Genomic DNA, 13,905 nt, shown 5'->3' with positions numbered 1-13,905 from the left:
CCACTATGGCAGAGTTGACAACCCTAGTTGTTACCCAGGCCCTAGAGGTCGTTACTCCTGAAGATATCTCCTAGCTAATCCTAACAGAGAGAAGTACTGTCTCTAGCAATGCAGATGTGGAGGAAATAGAAGTGTTTTTGTTGTTGTCATTGTTGTTAAACACACCCTTTGTAATGCTTCCAATGTGTATAAAATGAAATGAGTGTTTAATGTGGGACAGCTGCAGAAAGTTTATGCTTTTTGAATAAACCCCCCACATCTTGTACCGTATAGTGATTCTCATCCAGACGTATATTTAGTTTCTAATTTAGACCTGTTCCATCAGATTAAAGAAATAAACTGGGCATGTTTGGGGAGGCCATTCCTTGCCGGCACTTCTGAGATTTTGGATGGTTTGGTAAAGGATTCTTCTCCAGAGAAATGTCAATTTGCCCCCATCATGACCAAGGATTTGGCAAGAACGCACGTAAAAACAGCAGGCATCCAGTAGTGGGTTTTCACTGCAGAGGTGAAAGCTGTGGTGAGCTATGGTCCAAGTAAAATTGTGTTTAGAACACAACTCCCTAGTTCAGTGGCATTGATTAGAGTCCCAAAGATGCCATGGTTAGACTGAGAGCAATTGTCCTTTACCGTTTGAATCCAATGTTTCACAAAGCAAAGTGAAGGCACCCTTTCTTTTTCTCAGGACATTCCTTCCTCATGGATCCCAATGCGACTGTGTTGTTGGACAATAAGGACTTTCCTTCTGTGTAAGTGATGGTAACCCATTAGGGAATGAGTCTGTCAAGCTCCAAGGTCAGACTGCAGGATATATGAATGCTGAGTCCTGATTTTATGCTTTAGTCTCTTAGTTTTGGTCTTGTGTTTTATGTCTTTGCGTCACATCTCCAGCTCCAGCTACTTGGAAAGATTAAAAGTATGAAAATAGAGTAGAATTGGTTTTTCTCATGTTGCAAGCCTTCCCACATAGTGTAAGACCCCTTCCACCAACACTTATGGCAGAAAAGCCAGAGATAAATTAACTTCCAGAAAAGAAAGGCACCTGTATGGGTGTAAACCACACGCTTACAGAAGGGTTCACTTGGTGGAAATTGGTATTAAATGGAACAAAAGGAAGGTAACATATTTTATAAGATTGTGTAATCTTTGATCATATTTAATTTCATTGTCCCTGATAACAATAACATAAAGTTCATTATTTGTTAATGAACAAGAGACTAATTATGTGATAACTTCCATCTTTCCAGTATATTTCTGATTATATTTCTCTTTTCATTAGTACTTTAGGAAACAGTAGCTAATCCTTAAAATCTTATTTGAGGTATTTTACCCCTTATTACTAAGGAATTCTGAAATAAAACCGTACTCCAAAGGTTGCAGTGATGGAATATGGGAGAGTAATCATGTGTATGAGAATACGTATCAGTATAGACTTTAATTATTTCCATTTCAAATGGAGTTTATTCTGAGAAGTTTTAAAGTCTATTTCTGTTAAGAGGACAACTCCTCAAGGAGAGAGTTGTGTGACCTTTTACCCAGGTAGAGTGTAGGGGTTTCCGAGTTCCCCTAGTTCTTCTTAGCAAAGGAAAGACATGACTTCTGTGATGAGATGTCCATATATATATTTATAAGAAAGATGATGGACGCATGAGGCCATTGCTAGGTTTTTTGTTTTGTTCTTTTTGTTAAAAACATCTGCAACCAGTTATTTTTATGGGTAGTCAGACCGCTTTCCTTTTGAAAAGGCCAGATATTAAAGCACAGCCGTTGAACCGTTAGGCCAGGCTGTGGAGACGTCCTCAAAGCTGGCCTTAGTTTTCTTTCATTTTTATCTTTGGGGTTCACACATCTACACTGAATGTGGTTTTCATGAACAGATACTTTAAGAAAACTGCTGGATTAGGGAAGAATTTTCCAAAATGATGTTAATTCAAAGATTGGCTCATGTTGTCGGTATCCCAGGCATACTTCACCCTGATTTGCCCAGAGATCTCAGGGGACGCACCATAAAGTGGAGTAAGCTGGAATTGTCAACCATAAAGACCACGATACAGGCTGAACTCTTTCACCTTTCCAGTCAACAAGTTCTCTAAGAAAGATTGATCCCCTCTGGGGAAGGAAGTCATGTCATCAGTGACAGGCTCTGGCAGCCTTTTCCATCTCCCTGTACTTAAGAAAACCCAGCAGTGGGGAGTGCTGGCCCAGCTGCCAAATCACTTGGTTTCTTGACTACAGCTGCTGCTCCTACTGTACGTGAGTACGAACACTCCGAGAGCTGGAGACCTCCAACCCCTCGTCATTTCAGCGTTCCTTGTCCCATTGTCTATCTTTCCTTTTATGGACTGGTAGATGTCCTGGCTTTCCTATCATAGTAGGGTGTGACTGTGGCTCAGTGTGTGCGCACCAGTGTTGTTCACCTGTGGAATGCACACAGGGAACGCACCAGATAGAAAACGTCTCCAAATCTAAATGTCCCTTAAACTCTGCTTGAATGTGTCCTCCCCATTCTGGGAAGTCTGAAGAAACTAAACTGTTAACTGTAAACTATTCAGTGACAAGCTGTTAAATTTCTGCTTATTAAAGCCCCAGTGAGGTCTCGATCTGGGTCAGAGGGGGAAGGAGAAGGATTTAGCTAATCATGAAATCTAAAGAGGAAGATTTAATTGGCTTTGGGGTTGTAGCTTAAACATGAAAAAATGTTTTGGTTTCAGTGTTGAAATATCCAACTGCCTTAGTGTGGATTGCACTGCCTGTGGGTGATGGGGTCCCCAGGGTGAAACCTGAACTGCGGGGACTTCTGAGCCCTCCAAACCTACCCCACTGGGCTGCCTCACACTGTGATGCTGATGTGAAGCTCCAAGCCTTTGACAGGCACTGGACGTTGTCACGGAGTCCCTGGGCGATGCTCTGGAACTGCTCCCCATGAAGTCAGTCAGGACTCTGGGGCAGTCGCCTTTCTGTGAGCAGCCTGTCTGCAGGACACACAGCTCACACAGCTTCCACCTTCCTGGGTCTGACCTCGGAGCATTCAGCATCCTCTGCCCCTCCGTGCGCTTCCCACAGCCAGTCCGCTCAGGCGGGGCTCCTGGGGAAGCCAGAGGGTCCTGCACCCCAACTTCGCAGTCAGACGTGACTCTCAGCCAGCCAGTAAAACAGAAGGTTTATTAGACGACAGGAACATGGTCTAACACAGAGCTTGCAGGTGCAGAGAACGGGACCCCTCAGCTGGGTCCATTTTGGGGGGCAGTGAGCCAGACAACCACGTCTGCACTTCACTCCATGTCCCAGCCAGCCCCAAACTGAAACTCCCTCCAGCCCCTCCTCCTCTGGGCTTTGTTCCTTTCCCGGGCCAGGTGGTCACCTGATTCCTTTGTTCTCCAACCCTTCAGCTCTCACCTTGCAGGGGGGGGAAGGGCCCAGGCCATCAGTTGCCAGGAAAGAGGGTGTCGGCCATTCTCTGTGTCCAGACCCCTGCACACACCTGCCCTCTAGGGCTCTGCAATGATCATACACCCTTACTCCACCCCCTAGATACTTAAGAACTGCCTAGGGGAAACTGAGGCACCCCCACACTATTCAGAGGAAACATTAAGAACAGTCCCACTTCGTCACATCTCTCCCCCCTTCGAGATCGAACTGAGCGGGGTCACTTTAGCCGGTGACCTGGGGAAGTTCGAAGCCACCAACGTTCCCATGGATGCCCCAGCATCTCTCCCATTCCTTGGTAGGAGTTACACCAGGCCCTTCCAGTTTCACGCCCTCCCTTAGGTCAGGGGTGGTCAATAGCACTCGCAGGCCGCATGTGGGAAGGTTTATGCAGCCCCTGCCCTTTGGCCACCCCAAGAATGTCTCCCCATTGACCATCACCTTCTGCTCCCACTGGAGGTCCGGGGGGCCTGGCCCCAGGAAACTCCACACAGACATACAGGTTGGGGTCAGGAGTGGGAGCCCGTCCACATCCCCAACCATCTGGCTGACGGAGTCTATGGCCTTGGGACCCAGCAAGGGAGCTAGACACCGGGGCTTTTCCGCAGGGTCCCCTTGGTTCAAATCTCCAGCCTGCTCAAAGGCAGTGAGGTGGGCATCCACACACCCCCCCCTTAACCAGGGGCAGCAATTTAGTCTCGAGGTTCCCTGCGGAACTGGCCCCCCGGGATCTATCCCCACTCACCCCGGGGAGGTCCCCTAGGCCTCTCCGCTCCCCCACCGCCAGTTCATGCTGCTGCTGCTTCTGCAGCTCTTTCTCGGGCTCTCACTGTCTCCCATGGTCCTCTTGCTCTCTCAGACTCAGCTCCAATCCCGTCCGTCTCGATCCCCCGATGGGGAACCCGATCGTGAAGACCCCCGTCTGGTCGGGGACAGGAGTCTTGGCGATGCCTGGCTCCCGCTTCAGCTGCTCCCAGATCCTGCTATAGCCCCAGTTGGGGTCAGGAATCTGTTCCTTAGAGCAGTCATCCTCGTCCAGCTGCACGATTAACTCTGCTTTGGTGAACTTTCCAACGCTCAACCCTCTCTTTCTGCACAGGGTTACAATGTCCTTCTTAAGGAGACGGTGACAGGCCATCACTCCGCTCCTCCCAAGTTGTTGTGGACTCACAGGCCCGTGTGTTCTCAGCTCCCCACGGTTTCCAGGGAGAACCCCTAGTGTGCCAGCCCTTCTCGAGGTCACCACCTCTTTGCCAGGGTCGAGCTGCAGACTCCTCCGCCCCTTGGACTGCTCACTGCAATCCCCAGGGGAACCCTGTTACTGCACAGTCCTTCTCGCTGGTCACACACTCCCAGGGGTTAACCGCCCCCCGAAACCGCTCCTCTCTGAGCCTTCAGCAGGCCTGGTCCTCGGCAATCCCCCTTCGTGTTACTGCTCCCCAGTCACTTACTGCAGGAAGCACCATCCACAGGGTGCAGTACATCCCACCGCTGCCACCAGTTGTCACGGAGTCCCTGGGCGATGCTCTGGAACTGCTCCCCATGAAGTCAGTCAGGACTCTGGGGCAGTCGCCTTTCTGTGAGCAGCCTGTCTGCAGGACACACAGCTCACACAGCTTCCACCTTCCTGGGTCTGACCTCGGAGCATTCAGCATCCTCTGCCCCTCCGTGCGCTTCCCACAGCGAGTCCGCTCAGGCGGGGCTCCTGGGGAAGCCAGAGGGTCCTGCACCCCAACTTCGCAGTCAGACGTGACTCTCAGCCAGCCAGTAAAACAGAAGGTTTATTAGACGACAGGAACATGGTCTAACACAGAGCTTGCAGGTGCAGAGAACGGGACCCCTCAGCTGGGTCCATTTTGGGGGGCAGTGAGCCAGACAACCACGTCTGCACTTCACTCCATGTCCCAGCCAGCCCCAAACTGAAACTCCCTCCAGCCCCTCCTCCTCTGGGCTTTGTTCCTTTCCCGGGCCAGGTGGTCACCTGATTCCTTTGTTCTCCAACCCTTCAGCTCTCACCTTGCAGGGGGGGAAGGGCCCAGGCCATCAGTTGCCAGGAAACAGGGTGTCGGCCATTCTCTGTGTCCAGACCCCTGCACACACCTGCCCTCTAGGGCTCTGCAATGATCATACACCCTTACTCCACCCCCTAGATACTTAAGAACTGCCTAGGGGAAACTGAGGCACCCCCACACTATTCAGAGGAAACATTAAGAACAGTCCCACTTCGTCACAGACGTACACAGCCATCCACAGACAGGGACACACCCAATTGTGTTACACGAATGATCTCCCAGCCACTCATGAACCATCAATAGGTTCCAGCCAATTCCCCCCAGCTCCCCAGCCTTGCACCCCAGAACTGTCCCATTTTACACTGGTCAGAAGCCTGGCTACTGTAAGTTCATTACCTAGTTTGCCACTTTGACAAAGGAAAGTGGACATGACCCAGCCTTTGTAACCTGAGCAGATTTCTCAAGCACTTTAGACCAGGGGTGGGCAAACTTTTTGGCCTGAGGGCCACATCGGGGTTGTGAAATGGTATGGAAGGCCCGGTAGGGAAGGCTGTGCCTCCTCAAAAAACCTGGCCCTCACCCCACCCCCAGGGTTCCTTCCCCACTCTGAACTCTGGGGTACAGATGTGGGGACCCACATGAAAGACCCCCTAAGCTTATTCTTACCAGTTTAGGTTAAAACTTTCCCAAGGCACAGATTCCTTTCTTGCCTTGGGATCGCTGCCACCACCAAGTGGCTTAACAGACTTTCAGGGAAAGGACCACTTGTAGGAGTCCTGTTCCCCAAAAATATTCCCCCAAGTCTACACCCCCTTTCCTGGGGAAGGCTTGAGCATATATCCTCACCAATTGGTTACAAAGGGACTACAGACCCAAACCCCTGGGTCTTAGAACAATGGAAAAATCAGTCAGGTTCTTAAAAAGAAGGATTTTATTTAAAAAGAAAAAGGTAAAAGAACCACCTCTGTAAACTTAGGCTGGTATTACAGAGTAGCAGAAAATTGGAAGAGCACAGAGTAACCCCCTCTAGCCTTAGTTTCAAAGTTACAACAAAACAGGGATAAACCTCCCTCTAGCAAAGGGAAAAATTCACAAGTTGAGAAAACAATGGTAGACTAATACGCCTTCTCTGGCTGTTACTTACAAGTTTGAAATATGAGAGACTTGTTCACAAAGATTTGGAGAACATGGATTGATGTCCGGTCCCAATTAGTCCCAAGAGCGAACAGCCACAGAAACAAAGAACCCAAAACAAAACCTCTCCCCCACCACCAGATTTGAAAGTATCTTTTGTCCCCATTGGTTCCTTTGGTCAGGTGCCAAACAGGTTACTTGAGCTTCTTAACCCCTTACAGGTAAGGAGAAATTTAGGCTACCTCTATGGTTATGACACCCCACACACACTTACTGCCCCCTGACTGCCCCCCTCAGAGCCCCCAACCCATCCAACGCCCCTGCTCCTTGTCCCCTGACTGCCCCCTCCCGGGACCGACCGCCCCCCTGGGACTTTGCCCCATATCTAACTCCGCCCCCCCATTCCCTGTCCCCTGAGTGCCCCGACCCCTATCCACACCCCTGCCCCCTGACAGGCCCCCCAAGGCTCCCACACCTATCCAACCCCCCTTTCGCATCCCCTAACCGCCCCCCCCAGAACCTCCACCCATTCAACTGCCCCCTGCTCCCTATCCCCTGACTGCCCCCCAGGACCCTCTGCCCCTTATCTCAACTCCCCTGCTCCCCGCCCCCTTACCATGCCACTCAGAGTGGCAGGACAGGCTTATTAGAAAGCCTGGGAGGTGGGCAGATGCAAGCCATGGTGCTGGCAGGAGCGGCGGGCCAGAGCACTCCCCACAGAGCGGCGGCGTAGCTGCAGGGGAGGGGGAGAAGCGTGGGAGGGGCTGGGCGCAAGCCTCCCCAGCCGGGAGCTCAGGGGCCAAGCAGGACAGTCCTGTGGGCCGGATGTAGCCTGCGGGCCATAGTTTGCCCACCTCTGCTTTAGACAAACTCCTGGTAAGGATAAAACATTAAAATAAGTTTGTTAACTATAGAAAGATAGATTTTTAAGTGATTATAAGTGGTAAGCATACAGGTCAAAGTTAGTTATCCTAAGAAATAAAAATAGAAACACCCATTGTAAATCTAAACTTTTATTCTAAGAGTTGGCTCAAACAGCTTTTCTCACCCTGACAGCTGGTGCGAGCAGGTAACAGTTCCTCAATACACAAACTGGCCCTTTTCCACCCTGGAACCAAACTCCCCAGTTCAGTCTTTGTCTTCCAGACGTCCCTCCAGATGTTGAGATGGGAGGGAGGCGAGAGCCCAAGTGACGATGTCACTCTCTCTCTTTATACCTTCTTCCAGCTTGCTAGAAAGATCCTTCTTGTGACCTGTGTTAATCCACCCCCATGGCATACATGCCTTCTCCAAGTGTTCTCTGTGCTAGTGGATGGTGGGTTGATGAGCCATTGGTGCCCTCTGGCTGTAGATGGCGGCTACTTTGTCGTAACTGAAAGGCTTGTTGTGGGTGTTCCCAACAGTGTAATGTTCTCAGTAACGCATGTAGCAATGCTTCAAACAACCCAACAAGACATTAATGTTGAACAGATTAGGGCTTTCAAAATGATACCTCCCAAGGCATACTTTGTACAAAGCATATCGCAATCGTATCACCACGGTAACTATGGGGGTGCCCTTGTGTTGCTTTTGGATCCAGAGTGCCACACCTCCCCCTTAGTTTACTACAGGAGTGTTAGTCACTGTCTGATGCGGAGGCAGTGTGCCCAAGGTCCTTCTTAGGTTTTGACCATAGAACTCCCAAGCGTTGCTAAACCTGGTAGCGTTTCCCACATGTGCTCTTGCAAAGTTCTGTGTATCTTTTAACACTTTCTGGATTAGTCTGATGATCTCAAAATTAGCCAGTATGCCATCTCTGGGTTGCTAGAAAGTCTCTCTTTGTATCTGTGCAGCATTGTTAATCCTTCTGCTTTTTCAACTGGTACTAGCTCAATACAGATATTCAGGTTTTCTAGAGTGTAGGTATCTTGGCATTTAGCCATCAATACGATGAGGCTGTGTGCCTCAGTTTCCCCTTTCTCTCAGCAGACCAAGTTTATTATGGTTTCTGCAGAGGGTAATCTCACAAAACCAAGACGATAAGTGTCCAGTGCCGGTGTTGAGGACAGCAGAATTAACACGGGCTAGTTGTTGTCTGCTTCCTCTCAGAACAGGGCATTTATTCCTCAGGTGCATTACAGTGATAGCACCTTTTTGGCTCTTCTGTTTTCACAGGTTTGGGATGGGGATTAGAGGAATGGTTTGGGGGATGAGTGCCCAGCTTCCCAGCCACCCTCCTTTTTCCCAGGGGTAAAACGGGAACCCTGCTCCCCTCCAGGTTTAAACTTCCCTTTCTGTGGTTTACACTCAATAGATGCCTGGTTCTGCTTGAAGGCATCAGCTAGAGACACCACCTCATCCAGAGTGTTCACGCTTTTGTCCCATAGACACTGCTTCATATTGTGACGGTGCGCTCCCCCAAGGCTTTATGGAAATATGCTTATGAATGTATGTATATGACAGAACTGGAATATGTTTCATGCTACATATGCCATGTAACAAATCTCTGTGAAGGTTATGCTCTGCTGAATCTATTCATCCTATTTGTATGCATGTATCATTTTTGTATTTGAAATTATGAATATTGGCTATGTACTTGCTGGATTTTTAAGTAGCCTTTGTAAAGGCTTCTTGAGAAAGGAGTGTGCAAATTAAGTGCCCAATGAAGAACCACTTAAGCCAACAATGAACTTGAAGACTGTCTGGTTTGGCCAACGTACATAGCAGAGGGGCATTGCTGGCACATGAGGTCATATATCACATTGGTAGATACCAAACCGGACAGTCTCTATGCAAAAGAATAAATGGACACAAATCTGACATCAGGAATCATAACATTCAAAAACCGATAGGAGAACACTTCAACCTCTCTGACCACTCAGTAAAAGTTTTAAGGGTGGCAATTTTGCAACAGAAAAGCTTCAAAAACATACTCCAAAGAGAAACTGCTGAGCTTGAATTAATATGTAAACTAGATACTATTAACTTGGGTTTGAATAGAGACTGGGAGTGGCTGGGTCATTACACATATTGAATCTATTTCCCTATGTTAAGTATCCTCACACCTTCTTGTCAACAGTCTAAATGGGCCATCTTGATTATCACTACAAAAGTTTTTTTTCTTCTGCTGATAATAGCTCATCTTAATTAGCCTCTTACAGTTTGTATGGCAACTTCCTCATTCTCTGTATATATATATATATATATATATATAATCTTCTTACTACATGTTCCATTCTATGCATCCGATGAAGTGGGCTGTAGCCCACGAAAGCTTATGCTCAGATAAATTTGTTAGTCTCGAAGGTGCCACAAGTCCTCCTGTTCTTTTTAAGAGAATGAGAGCTGCCCTGTCATTGGAGAAGCACGTGGCAATTGCACTCTGGAAGCTGGCTACTTCAGACTGCTACCAATTGGTCGCTAGCCAGTTCGGAGTGGCAAAGTCGACCATTGGAGGCATGTTGACAAGTGTGCAGGGCCATTAATTGCATCCTGCTCTGAAAGACTGAGACTCTGGTCAATGTGTGTGACATTGTGGATGGCTTTCCCTAACTGTGGAGGGGGATAGATGGCTCACACATTCCAATTCTGGCACCTGACTACCTAGCCACCAAGTACATTAATCACAAGGGGTATTTTTGTATGGTTCTCCAGGCTTGTGGATGACCGTGGGTGTTTCATGGACATTAACGCAGACTGATCTGGAAAGGGGCAAGACACACGTTATCTTTCAGAACACTGGCCTATTCAGGAAGCTGAAAGCAGGGACTTTCTTCCCGGACCAAAAGTTCACTGTAGGGGAAGTCGAAATACCCATTGTGATCCTGGGAGACCCTGCTTACCCCTGAATGCCGTGGCTTATGAAGCCGTACACGGGGCATCTTGACAGCAGCAAGGAGTGGTTCAACAACAGGCTGAGCAAGTGCAGAATGACTGTTGAGTGTGCTTTTGGCCATTTAAAGGCCCGCTGGCGCTGCCTATATGCTTATAGCTGCGTGCTGTATGCTCCATAATATTTGCGAAGGAAAGGGTGAAAATTTCACTCAGGGCTGGACCACTGAGGCTCAGTGCCTGGAGGCTGAATTTGAACAGCCAGAGACCAGGGCTATTAGAGGGGCACAGCGTGGGGCCATAAGGATGAAGGTGCCTCGAGGCAGCAATTTGAAACTGAAAGCCACTAACATTTGTTGCTATGCATAGGAGTGCAGTGCTTGTCATTCTAAGAGGTGATTATAGTGCATCGTTTGCACCAATCACAAAGATTTAAGAAAATGGCGTGTTTCTTTGCAAGGCTCTATTTGCTTTCTATTAATGGAATAAAGATTGCTTTCAAAGCAACACTATTCTTTTATTAAAAAGCAACCACCGGAGCAGAGAGAAAAAAACACCACATCAGCACTGTGGGGGAAGGGAGGGTCCCATGAGGAGGTGGGGTCCAGGGACGCTTAAAGATTTGTGTATGTCCAGGTATCATATGCAACCTTATCCTTTGGAGTACAGTGCAGCGGGTATGGTACTTCAGCAGGGCAAAACTGCAGAGGGACGGGTGTTGAGTGCACTGGGTACTGGGCGTCCGCAGGGCTGGACTGTGACGGGGCAGGAGTGGAAGGCAGCGGGTATGGACTAGAGCCAGGAGGTTGCTAAGAGTGTGTTGGCGGTGTCTGGGGGGTGCATGGGAAAGAGTTTTCCGACAGAGGCTGCAGGAGTGGGCGGGCGCAGAGCTGCTCGGTTTGCAGTGCTAGTAGCACCAGGAGCATGTCTACTTGGCGCTCCATAATGTTTAAGAGCCGCTCCATGGCTTTGTTCTGGCGCACCCCATTCTCCTTTCAGTCCCTCTTCTCGCTGTCCGGCCACTCCTTTAATTCTTGTTTTTCGGCCACAGAGTGCATCATGACCTCATGCAGAAAGTTCTCTTGAGTTCTTCATGGCCGCTTTCTAATTCTGAGCAGCCATTCAGCCGGCGATAACAAAGAGGGAGGCTGGGCTCCCAAGGGCATATCTGTGAAGCCAAAATGCAACATTTTACAGAAGCGGTATTGTTTGCAACACAGAGATCACTGAGGCAGAGATTTAAAACACAGCCACTATTCACATACCTGTCACTAACTGGCTGACCCCAGGCAAGCACACATGAGCCACAAGACCCCCAAAATGGTAACAGCAGGGACAGAGGAAATCACTGTTCCAGAACTGTACTGACCACTGGGCACGTGGCTCTTGGAGAGAGACAGCAGTGGGGGGGGGGCCTTATAATCATATCTGTACCCACATTTTCCTCAGACTGTGTTCATTATGGCAGATATCTCGCTGCTGAGGGTGAGCAGGGAATCAAGGGAGGGTCTTCTCAAAGACTGCAGCGTCTGCCCACCTATGTGTGGCTCACCTATGTGGAGCAATGGTTCCCCCCCCACCCCTCCCATGATGGCAGAGTAGTGCAGGAGAGTTACCCTTAATGGGGCAAGAAACAAAGCTGCTCTACCAAAGAACCTGCAGCAGTGGATTGCCCTGTATCTCCTTGAGAGTTTCAAGGAGATCTCTGGGGCAGATTCCTATGAAGCAAGGGAGTCAATCATCACCCTTTTCCACCACTCAGACTGGACATGTGGTGGTACACATATCATGCAGACACAAGCCTGCTTTCTGCAACCCTCCTGCCCTCAAGAACTCACTTCAGTGATTCCCAAAATCAAACCAACTTACCAGGGGCCTCCTCTCCTGTTTGCACTTCGCCAAGCTCCGACAGATGTGACTGGCTAACGTCCTCCAGGGTAGAGAAGAGCTCCTGGCTGCATGCAGCTCTGAGCTCCAACTCATCCTCTGCCTCTGGGTCCCCCTCCGCCTCCACATCCTCGTCCAAGATTTCCTCCTCCTGGTCGGTCCACTCTCGACTGGCATGTCAGCCACCGAAGTATCCACAGTGGCCTTCGCTTTGGAGGTGGGGTCACCACCAATTATCGCATCCAGCTCTTTGTAGAACCAGGAGCGCGTGGATGCAGCACCGGAGCAGCGGTTTGCCTCCTGCGCCATGGAGTAGGCGTTCCACAGCTCCTTCACTTTGACCCTGCATTGCAGTGTGTCCCGGTCATAGCCCCTTTCTCTCATGCATCATGAAATCTGTCCATACGTATCATAATTCCTATGGCTGGAGCACAGCTGGGAGTGGACAGTCTCCTCTCCCCAAATGCTGATCAGTTCCAGCAGCTCGGCATTGCTCCAAGCCGGGGATCGTCTAGTGCGTGGAGTAGGCATGGTCAGCTGGAAAGATACGCTGAGACCACTGCATGCATCACCGAGTAAACAGGAAGGGGACTTTCAAATTTCCCAAGGAATTTAAGGTGCGGGGTTCATGGTCACCTGAGGGCAGGGCAGTAGAGTTCAAACCAATGACCAGAGAGGCGAGAACAGGCATTGTGGGCCACTCCCGGAGGCCAGTCGCAATTCTGTAATCGACCGGGGATCTACACTGGCACCATGGCGCTGTAGCCCCGGCGAAGAAAGCTCTACGCCTCTCATCGGTGCTGCAACTGCACAGTAAGTGGCTTGGCAGTGTGTAGAATTCGGGAGTTACACCGCAGAAAGCTGCTTTACTGCGCAGAAACTTGCCAGTGTAGACAAGGCCCTAGATGGCTTACGTAAGAACGCAAGACTGGTCCTAGTGGTGAGACAAATGGTCCATCGAGCCCAGCGTGCTCCCTGAGAGAGACCAATGCCAGATGCATCAGAGGGAATGAACAGAACACAGGCTTGTTGACCTAAAAGGTGAAGGTCTTTCACCCTTACATTTAACTTTTCTGGTGTCGATTCCTACTTACCCTATCTTACCACACCTTCCCCAAGGTCTCTGGGCAAATCAGGTGTGCACCACTCCTTTGATACAGACCTGTCCCAATCCAGCTGAATTGAGGCAGACTTTCGGCCAAAGTCAGTTTGGAATAGGCCCGCTTAACCCAGCAGGTTTCTCAAAGTATCTGTTGCTGTGAACCGCATTTAGTGTGGATGTGTGAACCCCAAAGATATCAAACATGAAAGAAACACAAGGTCAGTTCTGAGGAGGTTTCCAGAGCCAGGCCTGAGGGTTAAAAGGAGGGTTAAAAGTTGTGCTCAAAAGGAGAAGGGGCCTCAGCACCTATAAAATAACTGGTTGCAAAAACAAAACAAAAATTAAATTAAAAAAAAACACTAAACCCAAAACAAAAAAAAAGCTCCCATCACATACCCATCACCATTTTAGATTTCAACATCTCCTGCCTGATGTGACATCTTTGCTTTGCAAACGAGAGCCCTGGGGAACTCGGTGGCTGTTACCCTCTAACTGGGTAAAAGGTTACACATCTTGTCTCAAGTAATTTTCCTC

The 13,905-nt window shown here is 49.2% G+C and overlaps 1 protein-coding gene across 6 annotated transcripts in view; it reads right to left on the bottom strand.

Moving 5' to 3' along the window:
• Nucleotides 1-13,905, bottom strand: part of LOC125628606 (uncharacterized) — a 175,796-nt gene that overhangs the window by 71,908 nt on the left and 89,983 nt on the right. The window lies entirely within an intron of this gene.

The sequence above is a fragment of the Caretta caretta genome, chromosome 28 (assembly GCF_965140235.1).
Source record: "Caretta caretta isolate rCarCar2 chromosome 28, rCarCar1.hap1, whole genome shotgun sequence".
Taxonomy (NCBI): domain Eukaryota; kingdom Metazoa; phylum Chordata; order Testudines; family Cheloniidae; genus Caretta; species Caretta caretta.
The sequence above is the reverse complement of the archived record's forward strand: the minus strand, read 5'-3'. Positions and strand labels throughout refer to the sequence as shown.